At 46.9% G+C, this 15,481-nt stretch overlaps 1 pseudogene; it reads left to right on the plus strand.

The window, feature by feature from the left end:
* Positions 1 to 419: 419 nt before the first annotated feature.
* On the plus strand, positions 420 to 1,410 carry LOC136374938 (uncharacterized; annotated as a pseudogene).
* Positions 1,411 to 15,481: the final 14,071 nt, after the last annotated feature.

Consider the following 15,481-nt stretch of genomic DNA (forward strand, 5'->3'; position numbering starts at 1 on the left):
TGCTAGAGCCAATCCCACGTCTAGCCTTCACCCCAATCCCAGCTCTAACCCAAATCTCAGCCCCAACTCCACTCCCGGCCCCAATTTCAGCCCCGTTCCTAAATCCTCAGCCCCAACCCAAATCCCACACTTAGCCCTTCCCAGGGTTTGGGGGTGTCTGTCCCTCTCACTCCGATGATGTTTGGTCATCTGTAAGAGACGATGCACAGATTGTTCATCTGTCTCATGACCATCATCAAGGACAGAGACTGAAACCCCTAAAGGACTCTAATTCCCCAACACTGTGAGTAACTAAGTAGAGTCTCCCAGGCAGACTTGATCTCTTCACCCACACAGGGAAGTGAAGGGAGACAGCAAGAGCTGTGTGTTTGTGTAACTAAGTCTTACCTCCCTGTAGTGGTCTTTGGTCCCTTCCGAAAATGACTGAAAACGCTAGTGCAAAAGATAAAACTGCGTTTTTTGCTCTAATAGCAAAACACAGTGCTACAACCTCCTGTGAGGAGGAGCAGTGGGCACGGGATAATTGGTTTTATCTGGAGAGTGTGATTGATAGAATATGCTTTTTACAACATGAAACAAAACTTAGATTTGTCCGAGACAAAGGCCTAGTTTGTTCAGTTTTAGGGGCGTGTCTTATGACTGCTATTGATAACGCTTTAAGCGGTGTAGTGAAGAAAAAAACAATTATAGATTCTCTTCAAAATTTGGTGGAAATTTTGCAAAGACAATTAGATGAAGAAAGAAATTAAAATCATATGCTACAGGCTGCCCTGAGAGATGAATATTCTAAGAATTCAAACAATACTGACTCTTTTAAAGAGACAGAGGAAAAAGAAGCTCTTCACATAAGTGAAATATACCACCACAAAGAATTAAAATTAGTAAATAATTGTGGGGAAAACTGCTACCCTCATATGAGACCATTGGTCAAAACAGAATACATTTACATTAATGATGAAGATTTTGAACCACATGTGACAACTAAAAAAATACCATATAGTGCTACTGAATTGGCTAAGTTAAAGAAAGAATATGGCTGGGTACCACAAGAATTGGAGACAGAATATGTCTTCCGAGTGGAGGAGACTCACTGGAGGAGACCAAATTAAACTAACTGAACAGGAGGCCAGTGGATACTGGGGACATGGAGTTTTCTTAACAACAGGAGACAAACATTACACATGGTCCCCGACACAGCGTGCAGCTTTCTGGGCTGGGGGAATTAATCCTTTGGAAAGGGGAGACCCTTTAGCTGTAGTTAGTACCCCCGGCCAACTTATGGGAAGTGTCCACAAAGCCACTTGCTTATGGGAATGGACTGCTTTTCAGGAGGAAGCAATGCAATTACTGGTTTTTGAAGCAACTGCTCACCAAGCCCTTGGCCCTATTCATCCTATAGATCCTTTCTAGGTGAAATGGGGATCCTTTCTAGGTGAAATGGGGATTTGCTCCCTCAGGATTGCTAGGACGGCAGTGGGGTCCTAATGGTCGGACATGGCCGGTTGGTTTTTATTCCTGTAGTTTCAGAGATGCTGGAAAGAGGTATAGTACCTGGGAAAAAGGCTTGTTTGTGGTTAGCCTAGCTCTCATAGAAGTGGAGAAGATTGCACAACAACCAATTGTCTTGAGAGGTCCTTTCAAAGTCGTTAAAAGTCAGTCACTACTGGGACCCCTCCACCTGACGGGGTGCCCCAGAGGGCCTCAGTAAGGAAGTGGTTTGCTCAGATTGAACATTATTGTAACATCTTCTCTGTAACTGAAGGAGCTGTGAAAAATCTAGCAATACAAGAAGCAGGAAATTTGGATGGCATCCAAGACAAACCTGCCTCAGTCATTACCCCTCCCTTTTCCCCTGAACAATCAGCAAATCCTTGGTTTACTGATGCTTCTGCTTTTTGCCCGACAGCTCCAAGCAGAATTCCCTCACTATGGGGACCAAGTGATTGCAACAATCCAGCATGTTACCCTGAACAACCTCTCTACTGTAGGGGAAGTTTTGGTGGACCTCCCTAGTGTAGGGGAAGTACCACTAGTGCTAAGAACCCCTCTGAATAAATACACATGGGTAGTCTTTGATGCTCTAGGGAAAGAGTATAGAATAAATACACGCTGGATAATTTCCATCTTTCTAATTTTCTGCCTCCTGGTGGCAGATTCTGTTGTGCTTACTTTTCACAGGAGAACTTCGAGGGACATGAAGGCCATATAAACCATGATAAATATTTTAAATAGGAATTTTAAACAGTATTGATTAATGAATACATTGGTTGCCACAATTAGAGATTTGACCAAATTACAACTACTGCAGTTATCCCTATTGGCTTTGGAGATGCATCAGTAGTTGCTATCAAACATATTACCAGATTGGGAAAAGATAAATGTGAATAATCACAAATTGGTAATTGATGCACTTGGTGCTACACAAAACAATGTTTCTTTGGCTCTCAGCAGTATCCAGGCACAATTGTGGATGCAGTCAGTTTCTGCCTCAATTATAAGATAAGGAGAAGAAGGCATTTTCCCTACTGAAATTTCGAAAATTATCTGGGACAATGCCAATGGTTTTAAACTTAGTGAATTTTACTTACAACCCCAGTACAAACACAGTCACAGCTTTTGTGTTAACTAACCATACGTAATGCCTCAGTGCACTCAGTATTTCCCATCATTGCATTAGGATTGAATCATGACAGATGTATTCTCCATCCTTCCAAGCATAGGGAATGGGCCCGTCAAATTGGGGGAGAAATGGCAAACCGTTAATTTGGAATCTTGTATTGTCCGAGAACAACAAGGATTCATCTGTCAAGTAATGCAATTATTGTTCAAGATATTTGTCTGGACACAGAACAAAATATCTGTCACTTTGAAATTCACCCTAACCAGTCTTTTGAAACACTGCTTGTGTATATAGGAAATGGGTATGCATGCTTTAGAACTGCTTGTGATGCTGTAGTTGTAGAAAATGTAGTGGTGGATACTAAAAATCACTCAAATTATTGTGTTTGTAACTTTACCAAAATTACAGGAATTTTGTATTATGTATTTTTCATACATAGCTCCAGTTACCTCTTATCACCTTTTACAATCCGATTATACAGTGATTCACAAATTATTGCCGATCCCTATTGGGATGAATCTTACTTTGGTAAAGCAATTGCTGCTTCATCAGGATTTAACTGATATTTTGGAAAAGATCAAGAAAAACAGACAGAAAACCGGGGTAACTATTCATCACAATGTGAGAAAAATACATCATGTTATGGAAAGCGTTAGGAAAGATGCTGAACACAGGTGGTGGGATACTCCTTTTGGGTGGTCACCCACTGCCACAAGTGTCCTGAACAAATTATGTCATCCAATCATAGTCCTTTTGATTTTAGTTTTGATTAGTTTTATCAGCAATCTTATTCATTATGAATTGGAGAATTATGAAAAGGTTAACACAATTGACATCAATAATGAATGCACACAATTTAACCAACGTCGACTCCCCTGTGGACATCCCCAAGATTATTGACACAAGGCGAAGCCATAATTATAATTATAAATAATAAATAGATTATAAAATTTAGATATGTGTTTTTGGAATAATTTCTGTCATAGTTATAATCTAGTAAAAACTAGTTTTGATTTCTGTGATTTGTTTTGATTATCTGAAGAAAATCGTTTTAATTAATTAATATTGATTGTATATTGTTTACTGTTTTTGGGTTTTTTTTGTGATTTGTCTTGATTATTGAGAGAAAAATGCTTTTAAGAAAAATCGTTCTAAATTAATATTGATTGTGTTTTGTTAAATATTTTTTGATTTATGTGAGTTGTTTGATTATTTTGAAAAATTGTTCTAATCAATATTGATTGATTTTGTTTTGCTTCTATTTCCTTTTTCCTATTTTTCCTTTTCGTCTCTCCCACACTCTATAGTGTCTCTGTTTTCTGGGATATGCTACCAACGTGGACGAGTCCTGAAGGCTTCACAAGACTACAGAACCTTGCTGATGGAGCTCTCTTGACGACAATCCTGAGTCATGGGATGGTGTAAGAGATGGTCCGAAGATCCCTCATGTGCCTCACGACCATCGTCAACGACCGAGACTGAAACCCCTAAAAAGACTCTAAAACCTCAACACAGGAGTGCTGGCCTGGCTGAGGTGGGACGTTTGCCAACTGTTGCCTGCAGGTGTGTTCAATGGAAAAACCTAGCACGCATTTCCATAGGAACATGAGAACCTGAGCAGAAACAATGGGCAAGTCACGGTGAATTGAGTGCCCTTACTGATGGCTGTACCTGTTCTGCTTAACACTGTACTTGCTGGCAGCTGACCTGTTCCGAGTTCTCAAAATGAACACACCGTATCAATTTCCCCACCTTTTGGCCAACTGCCTGTTGCTTTGGAAAGGACTATAAGGACCTCTAAGTTAACCAAAGACTTTGTGATCACCCCACGGAAGAAGATGGATCTATTGGCCGGACCATGAGGATTTTGTCTCTCTGATGGTAGCTATATCCACCCTCTCTTTCTCTTTTCTCACTATTCTTTGTTTCCCTTCAAATCCCTCTATCGCTTTTGATGTTGGCACTAATAAAAGTGCATTTGTTTTGATGAATACTGAAATCCCCTCTGTGTTGTTTCTTGCACTCTGAGATCAGTTAACGAACCATCATGATTCCCGCTTGCATTAGCAGATCGTGACACCAGGGTCGGGCTTTTACAGCTGAGCCAGGCTGTGTCAGGGGGGTGGTGTTCACTCCCCCTGAGCAGCGGTTGCCCCACACACCCAAAACCCTTGGTTGGGGGATGGGGGTGCAAACCTGGTCTCAGCAAATGGGTCTGGAGGCTGTGGCTGACCCCAGCCCAACCCCAACCAGAGATGCTTTTCAGGACAGCTCTGGGCTTGGCTTTCTGATGGATTCGTTCTTCTCCCTCAGCCTTGTTTACCTCTCCCCATGGAACCAGGGAACATGGAACAGGTCTGGCTGGCTTGGCCTCCCGGGGGCTGTCTGACAGCTCCAGCTGACCATGAAATATCCAGGGCTGCTTCCCATCTGCCCCTGGAGCTCTGGGGCTCCATGCTTTCCTTCCTATGGGAAAGAACTATCCTTCTCTTCCAGGGACCCATGGCCAAAACTGAGATTTGGCCTCCAAAATTCTGTATATCCAAGGATTGCTTTCAGCTAAAAGCTTCCAGGAAAGAAAAGTCTGTCCGGCTTGGCCTCCTGGGGGCCACGTCTGGCCACCAGATCACCTCTGGTGATCTACCACCAAAGCACTGGGGCTTTGGGCTTCTCTTCCTATGGAAGTTGTGTGTCATTCAGGAGCGAGGGGTGGAGCTTCCCTAGTTGATGAGTGAGTGGTCCATTATAAGAGTTCTCTAGGGAGCACTAGAGGTCTAGGGTGACCCGGAGTGCAGCGAGCAGGAGGGGGCAAACAGGGGCGTGGCAGGTCTCTGGGGCGTGGCCACAGCAGTTTGCGCAGGCAGGACAAGCAGACAGGGTTGCTAGTTCTCTTGCTTGTAAGGTGTGCTGTGGTGTGTGTTGTTTGAGGTATTTCTACTGGCTGGTTGGTCTTGGGGTTTCTGTTAGTAATTGTTTCAACACGGTCAAAACTGTGCTTGGTACCAGTGTATGTGACCAAGTGGAGCCCTCCAAAAAGGATGTGTCTGTACAAACCCATTTCTGCCCAGAGTGTTTGAGCTTATTGGTTGTTCCAGGGGATGATGTGAAGGAGGTGTGCCTGAGGTATGAGTAGTGAATGACCTCCTTTCACTGGTGGCCAAGCTTAGGCAAGAAATTGAATGATTAAGGCGCATCAGGGAAAGTGAAAGGGAAATAGACTGGTGGAATTCAGGCCTTCCATCTTTAAGGGAGGCCCATCTAGATTCAGAGGACTCATATGCCTCCCACTCCCAGCCGATAGAACAGTACCTGGTAGATGAAGGGGAGTGGAAAAAGGTCCCTGCTTGGGGAGGTAATAATAAAAACTCCTCCCAACCTTCATCCCCTAGCCAGGTGCCACTTCAGAATGAGTATGAGGCCTGGGATCTAGAGAGCCAGCCAGATGATTTAGGTGATTTAGAGGGAAATTATCTGTCCAGTGAGCCTCCCAATTTTAATTTTGATTCATCTGTAAGATGGATCTCCACCTCTAACATCAAAAAGAAAAGAAGGGTAATCGTAGTAGATGACTCCCTTCTGAAGGGAACAGAGGGCCCCATATGTCACCTGGATCCATCCCACAGGGAAGTCTGCTGCCTGCCTAGGGCCTGGGTACGGAATATCACTGAAAGACTTGCTGGGCTGATTCAGCCCACTGATTACTACCCACTGCTGATATTCCAGGCTGGCAGTGATGAGAAAAGAGGAGTGTCAAGACAATTAAAAGGGACTTTAGGGCGCTGGGTCAAGTGGTTGATAAGACAGGGACCCAGGTAGTTTTCTGCTCCGTCCCTTTGATGGTGGAGAAAAATGATGAAAGAAATAGGAGAACTCACATCATTAACAAGTGACTTAAAGGTTGGTGTCATTGACAAAATTTTGGATTCTTTAATCATGGGGCAACTTTCACGGCATCTGCTCTGTTGAAACCAGATGGCATACATCTCTCTTTAAGGTTGAAGCTTTTTAGCTCATGAGCTGGCAGACCTTGTTGAGAGGGCTTTAAACTAGGTTTGAAGTGGGGAAGAGATGCAGCTGGGCTGCCTGGAAGCAGGCCCAAGGGGGCTAAGCCTGAGTTAGGGGTGAAATCAGTAGCCCAGCTGAAGTGCGTGTATATCAATGCACGCAGCAAGGGTAACAAACAGGAAGAGCTCCACATCATGGTGCAACAGCAAAGCTGACTGATGTAGTGGCCATCACAGAAACATGGTGGGATGACTCACAAAGCTGGAGCACTGCAGTGGATGGCTACAAGCTCTTCAGAAGAGACAGGAAAGGGAGAAGAGGTGGAGGGATGGCTGGTTATATTAAGAAGACTTTTGAAGCCATAGATATGGAAACTAACGAAGATGGAGTTGAATGCCTATGGGTAAGGATTAAGGGGAAAGCCAACAAGGATGACATCCTACTGGGAGTCTGTTATCGTCCACCCAACCAGGAGAAAGAAGTGGACAACTTATTCTATAAGCAGCTGGAGAATGTTTCAGGATCAGCCCATGTTCTTGTAGGTGACTTCAACCTGCCAGATATCTGTTGGGAACTTAACACAGCAGAAAAGAGGAAATTTTTAGAGTGCATGGATGATAATACTTTTTGTCACAGCTGGTAGGTGAGCCCACGAGGGGAGGGACTACGTTAGATCTGTTGTTCACAAATAGTGATGGGCTGGTGGGAGATATGGTGGTTGGGGACGACTAGGGCAGAGTGATCATGAAATTATAGGGTTCTCAGTAATTGGTGAAATGAGGAGAAACACCAATAAGACTCTCACATCGGACTTCCAGAGGGCAGACTTTGGCCTATTTAGAAGACTTATTCAGAGAGTTCCTTGGCAAGCAGCCCTTAAAAACAAAGGAGTTCAGGAAAGCTGGGTGTTCTTCAAAACAGAGATTTTGAGGGCACAGGAACAGACTGTCCCTGTGTGCCGGAAGAGGAGTCAATGAGGCAAACGCCCAGCCTGGATAGGCAAGGAGGTTTTGGATGAAGTCAGGAATGAAAAGAGGATGTATCATTTTTAGAAGGAGGGTCAGATCCCTCAGGAAGTGTTTAAGGGGGCTGCTAGAGCATGTAGGGAAAAAATTAGGGAGGCCAAAGCTCAGTTTGAACTTAGAATGGTGACTTCTGTAAAGGATAATAAAAAATGTTTCTACAAATACATTACTGGTAAGGTTCCAGATGATTGGAAACTGGCACGTGTGACACCCATTCACAAAAAGGGTGGGAAGGAGGATCCCAGTAACTATAGACCAGTCAGTCTGACATCAGTACCTGGCAAGATAATGGAAGAGTTTATACTGAGCATCATCACGCAGAACCTACAGGATGGCCAGGGTCTCAGGCCCAGCCAGCATGGGTTTAGGAGGGGTAGGTCATGTTTGACCAACCTGATCTCCTTTTATGACCAAGTGTCTTGCCTGGTGGATGCAGGAAGGGCTGTGGATGTTGTCTATTTGGACTTCAGCAAGGCTTTGGACACTGTCTCCCAGAGCACACTCCTTGATAAGCTGGCAGCCCGGGGCTTGGAAAGGAGCACTCTTGGCTGGGTTAGGAACTGGCTGCATGGCCGGGCCCAGGGAGTGGTGGTGAATGGTGCTGCATCCAGCTGGCGGCCAGGCACCAGTGCTGTCCCCCAGGGGTCTGTGCTGGGGCCAGCTCTGCTCAGTATTTTCACTGATGACATGGATGAGGGTATTGAATCTTTCATTAGTAAATTTGTGGATGACACTAAACTGGGAGAGTGTGTTGACCTGTTTGAAGATAGGATGGCCCTGCAGACAAATCTAGAATGTCTGGATCAATGGGCAGAGTCTTAAACAAGATGAAGTTTAATGAGTCCAAGTGCCGAGTCCAGCACTTTGGCCACAATAATCCCCTGTGGCGTTATAGGCTGGGGACGGTGTGGCTGGACCGTGCCCAGGAGGAAAGGGACCTGGGGGCTCTGGTCAGCAGCCGGCTGAACATGAGGCAGCAGTGTGCCCAGGTGGCCAAGAGGGCCAATGGCATCCTGGCCTGGGTCAGGAATTGTGTGGCCAGCAGGAGCAGGGAGGTCATTTTTCCCCTGGACTCAGCACTGGTCAGGCCACACCTCGAGTGTTGTGTCCAGTTCAGGCCCCCTCAGTTTAGGGAGGACATTGAGATGCTTGAACCCGTCCAGAGGAGGGAAACAAAGATGGTGGAGGGCTTGAAACAGAAGCCATATGAGGAACGACTGAGGGTGCTAGGGATTGTTTAGCCTGGAGAAAAGGAGACTCAGAGATGACTTTATCACTCTCTACAACTTCCTGAAGGGTGGTTGTAGACAGCTGGGGGTTGGTTTCTTTTTTCAGGCAGCAACTGACAGAACGAGAGGACACAGACTTAAGCTGCATCAAGGGAAATATAGGTTGGATATTAGGAAGAAGTTTTTCACGGAAAGAGTGATTAAATACTGGAATAGTTTGCCGGGGGAGGTGGTGGAGTCACCATCCCTGGATGTGTTTAAAAAGAGACTAGATGCCATGATCTAGTGTAGGTGGGAGGGCTGGGTTGGACTCGATGATCTTGAAGATCTCTTTTGTGATTCTGTGAAAAGGACTGTCCTCATCCATCTGCTCCTGGTCAAAATTGGGATTTTACTACCCAAATTCCATGCAAGGTTTACTCCCAAGGAAGAGCTGCAAGAACAGACAAGTCTTGCTGGTCTTGGCCTCCTGGGGGCCGCCTCTCATCTGCCTTTAAAACCTTGGGGCTCCACCCTTTCCTTACTATGGAAAAGAATTGTCATTACAAGTGCCCATGATCAAAATTTGGAAGATGCCACTTCCAAATTTCCATTTATCCAAGGATTATTTTCTGATCCAACCTTCTGGAAAAGACAGATGTGCCTGGCTTGGCCTCTGTTGGGCCACCTCTCATCTGCCTTCAGAACACAGAGGCTTTGTGCTTTTATTCCTATGGAATTAAATATCTTTCCTGTCCGGGTGCCCATGGCCAATACTGAGAATCCATCTCCCAAATTCCATCTAGCCAAGGATTGATCCAAGACAGAAGCTGCCATGAGACACAGGTTTGGCTGCCCTTGCTTACTGTGACCACCTCTTATCTCCTTCCAAAACACTTGGACTTGGTGCTTGTTGGAGTCCAGGGCACGAGGAAAACCCCTCCAATTGCCCTGGGCGGGGGAGGTCTGAGACCCTGGCTGGGACCCCAGGAAAACACTGCCTTTGGCCTTAGTCCATGGGAAAAGTTTCCAACACTTATAGATTAATTGAAAACAACAAAGATTTAAAAAATATGGTAGTTTAGTTTGTCATAGGGTAAAAATCTGTAGGTTTGGGTTTTTAGAATGGAAGTAGATGAGAGCAAGATGGAGAGTTTTGGGCGGTGTCTGAAGTTCTTCTTCTCCTTTGACTCCATCTTCTGCTGTGACGGTGGCACAGAGACATTGGTAGAATGTATTGGATGCAGAAATTGTGTGTCTAGGATTGATAGTAATTATTAGCACAAAACTGTAAACATAGTACATTTTAAGAGTTAATTGAAATAGAAACTTTTAAAAGAGCTTGAGCACTAAGCCTGGTGCTCTTGGCAGTGGTGTTTTCCAGCACATTAAGCTGAGTGTTAAGCGGCACACAGACCTTGAGATAACAAAATGACTAAACATCTTTTAAAATTAAAGCTGCAAGTTCCATTCATCTTTTAAACCCTGGTACTAGTTTTTGTAAAGAGAAAAAACCCTAATTAAGAGGCTCTTAGAAAACAAATACAAGAGGTCCTTTTCTTTTATATGGAAAAAAAACATCCTTCTCAACAAGGTGCCCATGGCCAAAACTGGGATTCCTCCTCTCAAGTTCTGTCTATCCAAGGATTAATCCCAGACAAAAGCCACTAGTACTGCCAAGTCTGCCTGGCTTGGCCTCCTGAGGGCCAAGTCTCACCTCCTTCCAAACATGGCGGCTCTGTGCTTTTCTATTTATGGAAAAGACTCATCCTGCTTGTCCAGGCACAAATGGCTGAAATTGGGATTCCACAGTCCCAATTCCCTATATCCAAGGGTTGCTCCCAGACAAAGCTGCCAGGACAGACAGATGTGGCTGGCCTTGGCCTCTGGTGTCTGTGTCCAGAAGGAGTCTGGAGCAGCCCAAGGCTCTGTGTGCCCAGGCAGAGGCAGGCAGGACACAGAGCTGTCAGCAGAGGAAGGGGCCAGCCAGGTGGGGCAGCGGGGGGGTGACAACAGCCGGCAGGGACAGAGGCACAGGGCACGGACACCGTGGGACAGCCTGGGCTGCACAGGGCACAGGGATGGGCAGCAGCTGCAAGGCCCTAACACAGCCAACTCCTGCAGCCCTTTGGCCATGGCTGCTGGCCCTGGGCCTGAGGCCAGCAGGGGACAAGTGACCCTTGCAGCCCTGGGGCCTCGTTGCCTCCTTGTCCCTGCTCAGCAGCCTGGCAGGGGCTGCCCCATGGTGCTGCCCTTGGCATTGCACATCCCCAGATCCCAGTGGCCCGGGAAGAGCCCTGAGCAAGGAGGGAGGTATGGGATCTGCCTTGTCAGGGGCTGGTGCTGAGGCCTTGGCCCTTTTGATCCATGAAACACATCCAGGTTTGCTCAGCACGAGAGACACTTTTCCCTTGTTTGTCCCCACCTGTCATCAGTGTCTCCAGTGTTCTGCTCCAGCTGGAACCTGGGGCCACTTTCTCAGTCCTGTCCCTCAGTGGGACTCATTTTCACTACAAGATCCTTCAGTGTTTCAATTCAGCTTTGAGTTGTTGAGAACTTTTTGAGCACACTCTGAGGGACTGAGTCTGATGCAAACAGCACCAAAGCCCTGAGAGGGTCATTCAAGTCCTTGTGCTGTGTCTGTGCTGCTGAGCTGGGCTGGGCTCTTGGCATAGAGGCAGCTCCTGGAAATCAAGAAGAGCTTCAAAAAGATGTTTCTTCTGAGAAGCAGCTCCTGTGCACAGCCCAGCAGGGCTGGGGCACTGCCAGAGCATCTCAGGGATATGAGCAGGGCCCAGAGAGAGCTCACAGGGGCTCAGCACTGGCAGGGGCTGTGTGCTGTCCCAGAGGGGGCTGTTTCACAGAAGCATCTCTGTGGCTGTGTCACAGAGCCACAGAGCAGCTGTGATGCCAGAAAGCTATGTGAAAGCTATGTGAATGCTATGTGACAGCACAGAATGGGTTGTGTGAGGTCACTGAGCAGCTACAGCATCACAGAGAGGAGTGTGTGACATTGCAGAGCAGGCCATGACATCATGCTCTGGCTTTATGATATCATAGAGTGGTCTGTGAGGTCATAGACTGTGCTGTGACATTACAGGGTGGCTGTATGACATCACTGAGTGGGCTGTGTAACATCATTGAATGAGTTGTGACATCACAGAGCTAGCTGTGGCTTCATAGAAAGTGGCTCTGTGACATCAGAAAGCGGGTTGTGACATCACAAAGTAGTAACACTAGAAAAAGAATAAGGAAAGATCCCAATGAAAAAAATGGACAAATAGGAAAAAGTCCGAGACTGTAAAGAGTTACATTCTGAAGGTTCTGGAGCAGGAAACTAGGAGTTCATTGATCTGAAAAGATCCAGGCAGCATTTTCTTTAGAGCACCTTGAGCTCCTGGTTCCTGAGGCTGTAGATGAGAGGGTTCAGGGCTGCAAGAACCATCGGGTACAGAATTGACAGGGCCAGATCCTGGGATGGGGAGGAGATGGACGGGGGCTTCAGGTAGGCAAACACTACAGTGCTGAGGAACAGAGGGAGGCAGGTGGAAAAGGCTTTGTGCTGTCCCAGTTCAGAGGGGATCCTCAGCACGGCCCTGAAGATCTGCACATAGAAGAAAACAACGAACACAAAACAGCCAAACACTAAAGACATGGAAAACACAATGAGCCCAAATTTGCTGAGGTAAGACTTGGAGCAGGAGAGCTTGAGGATCTCTGGGATTTCACAGAAGAACTGGCCCAGGCCTTTGCCAGGGCACAGGGGCAGGGAAAATGTATTGGCCATGTGCATGAGAGCATTGAGAAAGGCACTGGCCCAGGCAGCTGCTGCCATGTGGGCACAAGCTCTGCTGCCCAGGAGGGTCCCATAGTGCAGGGGTTTGCAGATGGACATGTAGTGGTCGTAGCACATGATGGTCAGGAGATAAAATTCTGCTATGATGAAAACAGAAAGAAAAAGGCCTGTGCAGCCCATGCTGTGTAGGAGATGTCCCTGGTGTCCCACAGGGAATTGTGCATGGCTTTGGGGACAGTGGTGCAGATGGAGCCCAGGTCGCTCAGGGCCAGGTTGAGTAGGAAGAAGAACATGGGGCTGTTGCAGGTGGTGGCCGCAGTCTAGGGAACTGATGATGAGGCCGTTGCCCAGGAGGGCAGCCAGGGAGATGGCCAGGAAGAGCTGCAGAAGTGCAGGAGCTGCAGCTGCCACGTGTCTGCCAGTGCCAGCAGGAGGAAGTGGCTGATGGAGCTGCTGTTGGACATTTGCTATAGCTGCACACGGGGATCTGTTCATGGATAAAGGACAGTGACAAGTCAGCAGAGGCTGCTTTGGGCCAAACCTGGGCCATTCCCTCTAGACTGTCCTGCTGGTGTTGGTGTCTTTGATGCTGACCCTGACTGCCAACAAAACAGCAACACATTGACTTCAGAGTTGAACTAGGTCAATGCACAAGATGGCAGCTGGGGCCAAGGCTAGGCCTCCCAGCGTGATCTGTGGCTCTGCCAGCCCCAGCCCGTTCCCCAGAGCCATGCGGGGCAGGCAGAGCCCCCCCCTTCAGTCATCTGTTGAAATGGACATTAACAGACACCCGGGAAATGGACACGGTGTGGCACCTTTGCTCTGTGCACGCACAGACCAGCCAGTTTGGAACACCAGCTGGCAGTATGTCAATGCCAAGGCAATTCAAAGAGGTGAAAATAGGAAGAAACTCCAGGCACTAAACATTTTAATTTTTATTTTTTTTTCCCCAAAAGAGAGCCAATGCCATTTCCTGTGCAGGCGGACTTCAATTAGCATCAGGAAGCATCACAAGTGGTTTCATCCAGGCAGGAGTCACGGTGACCATGAGGTGATGAAAATGGAGATGGGATCTGCTTGAGGCAGATGCTGCAGGGGCTGCTCACCCGCAATGTGTATCTCTCAGGGTACCTATTTCTTTAGAACACAATGAAGACTCCAGAGAATTGAAATACAAACCAAAACTGCAGAAGGAAGTCCACTGCAGTTTAGGTTGTTCTTCACGAGACTCTTCAAGTTGAGCACAGCCCTTCTCTTCAGCAGATGCACAGGCAGGGGCTTCTTGGAGCACTGCTCTGGCACCCGTTCTTTGGAGTAGGGGATTTTAGGAAAAAAGAAGAGAAGCCCATCAACTACTGAAGAGGAACAGTCACAGACAGGAACCAGTGGGTTAAGAAATGTAAGTGGAAAAAAGGCAGAAAACGTGAGGTGCCAAGTGTGAGAAATGGGAGTGAAAAAAGGAGAGAAGTGTGAGGGAAGAAAAGGGTAGGAAACCTGAGTGGGAAAAGGTTGAGAAAACTGAGGGGAAAATGGTGAGAAATGTGAGTGGAATCGGGAGAGGAAGGTGAGAAGAGGAAAAGGCAGGAAATCCAACGGGAAAATTTTAAGAAACATGAGTGGGAAAGGCTGAAAAACATGGAAAAAATGGAGGGAAATGTGAGAGGAGGAGAGTGAGAAACTTGACTGGCAAAGAGAGAGAAACAGGCAGCAAATGTGAGGGGAACATTGTGAGAATCCTGAGGGGAAAAGAATGAGAAACCAGAGGGCAGAAAAAGGCAGAAAACATGGAGAGAAAAAAAGGGTGCGAAGTTTGATGGGAAAAGTGTCAAAAACACAGAGTGAAAAAGGGTACAAAATGAGAGAGAAAATTATAAGGAAACATGAGGAGAGAAAAATATAAAGTGTAGGGGAAAGGGTGAGAATGTGAGAGGGAAAGGGTGAGAAACATGAGGGCAAAACCGAGAAACGTGAGGAGACAACTTGGAGAAAAATGACTGAGGAAAGGAGAAAAGCATGAAGAGAGAAAAGGGCAGGATAAGTGAAGGAAAATTGTGAGAAACTTCATGAGGGAAGATAAAAGAACAAGAAACAGTGGAAGGTGGGAAATGTGAGAGGTAATGTGTGAGGATAAGGAGCTGAAAAGGGTGGGGAAAATGAGTAAAAATTGGGAGGCAAACATGAGAGGAAGACTGTGAGACTAGAGAGGGGGATGGGGTAGAAATGTGAGAGGGAAAAGAACAGGAAATGTGAAGAGAGAAAAAAAGAGACGGCAGTATTGGCATAACAGCTGAAATAATTCCTGACACATTCCCCCGTGCATTTGCCCATTTATTGCACAAGGCCAGGGCTTCTCTGTCTGTCCGTCTCCCCTCTGCCTGGATTCCTGTGTGGAAGCAGTACAAGTGCAGGATGTGCCCAGCAGCAGGAGCTGCTCCAAGCTGAGAAGGCACCAGGTGGTGCTGATTTCCAGAGGCTCCTGTGTCCCAGGATTGGCCAAGGCAGGAGTGGGTGGAAAGGTGCTGGGGCTGCTGCTCCTCTGTGCCAGAGAGCCCTGGCTGGGCAGGGCACGGCGCCCACTGCACCGCGGGCTCTTTCTCCTGCCACAGCTGGGCACACCTGGACACAAACCATGATGACTTGTGGGGAAACCAAGGGCTTTGCGGAGGCTGCACTGCTCTGCACACACCCGGGCCACCTGCAGCACAGAGCTTTGGCCCCCAAAAAGGGAAACCTGAGGGAAACAGCTGGAAAAGGTTTCATTTTCACCTGTCAGTACAAGTGACTAAAACAAAAGCTACCAAGCAGGGCCTGGTGCCTGGATCTCTGG

This window comes from Sylvia atricapilla, unplaced genomic scaffold, assembly GCF_009819655.1.
Source record: "Sylvia atricapilla isolate bSylAtr1 unplaced genomic scaffold, bSylAtr1.pri scaffold_36_arrow_ctg1, whole genome shotgun sequence".
Taxonomy (NCBI): domain Eukaryota; kingdom Metazoa; phylum Chordata; class Aves; order Passeriformes; family Sylviidae; genus Sylvia; species Sylvia atricapilla.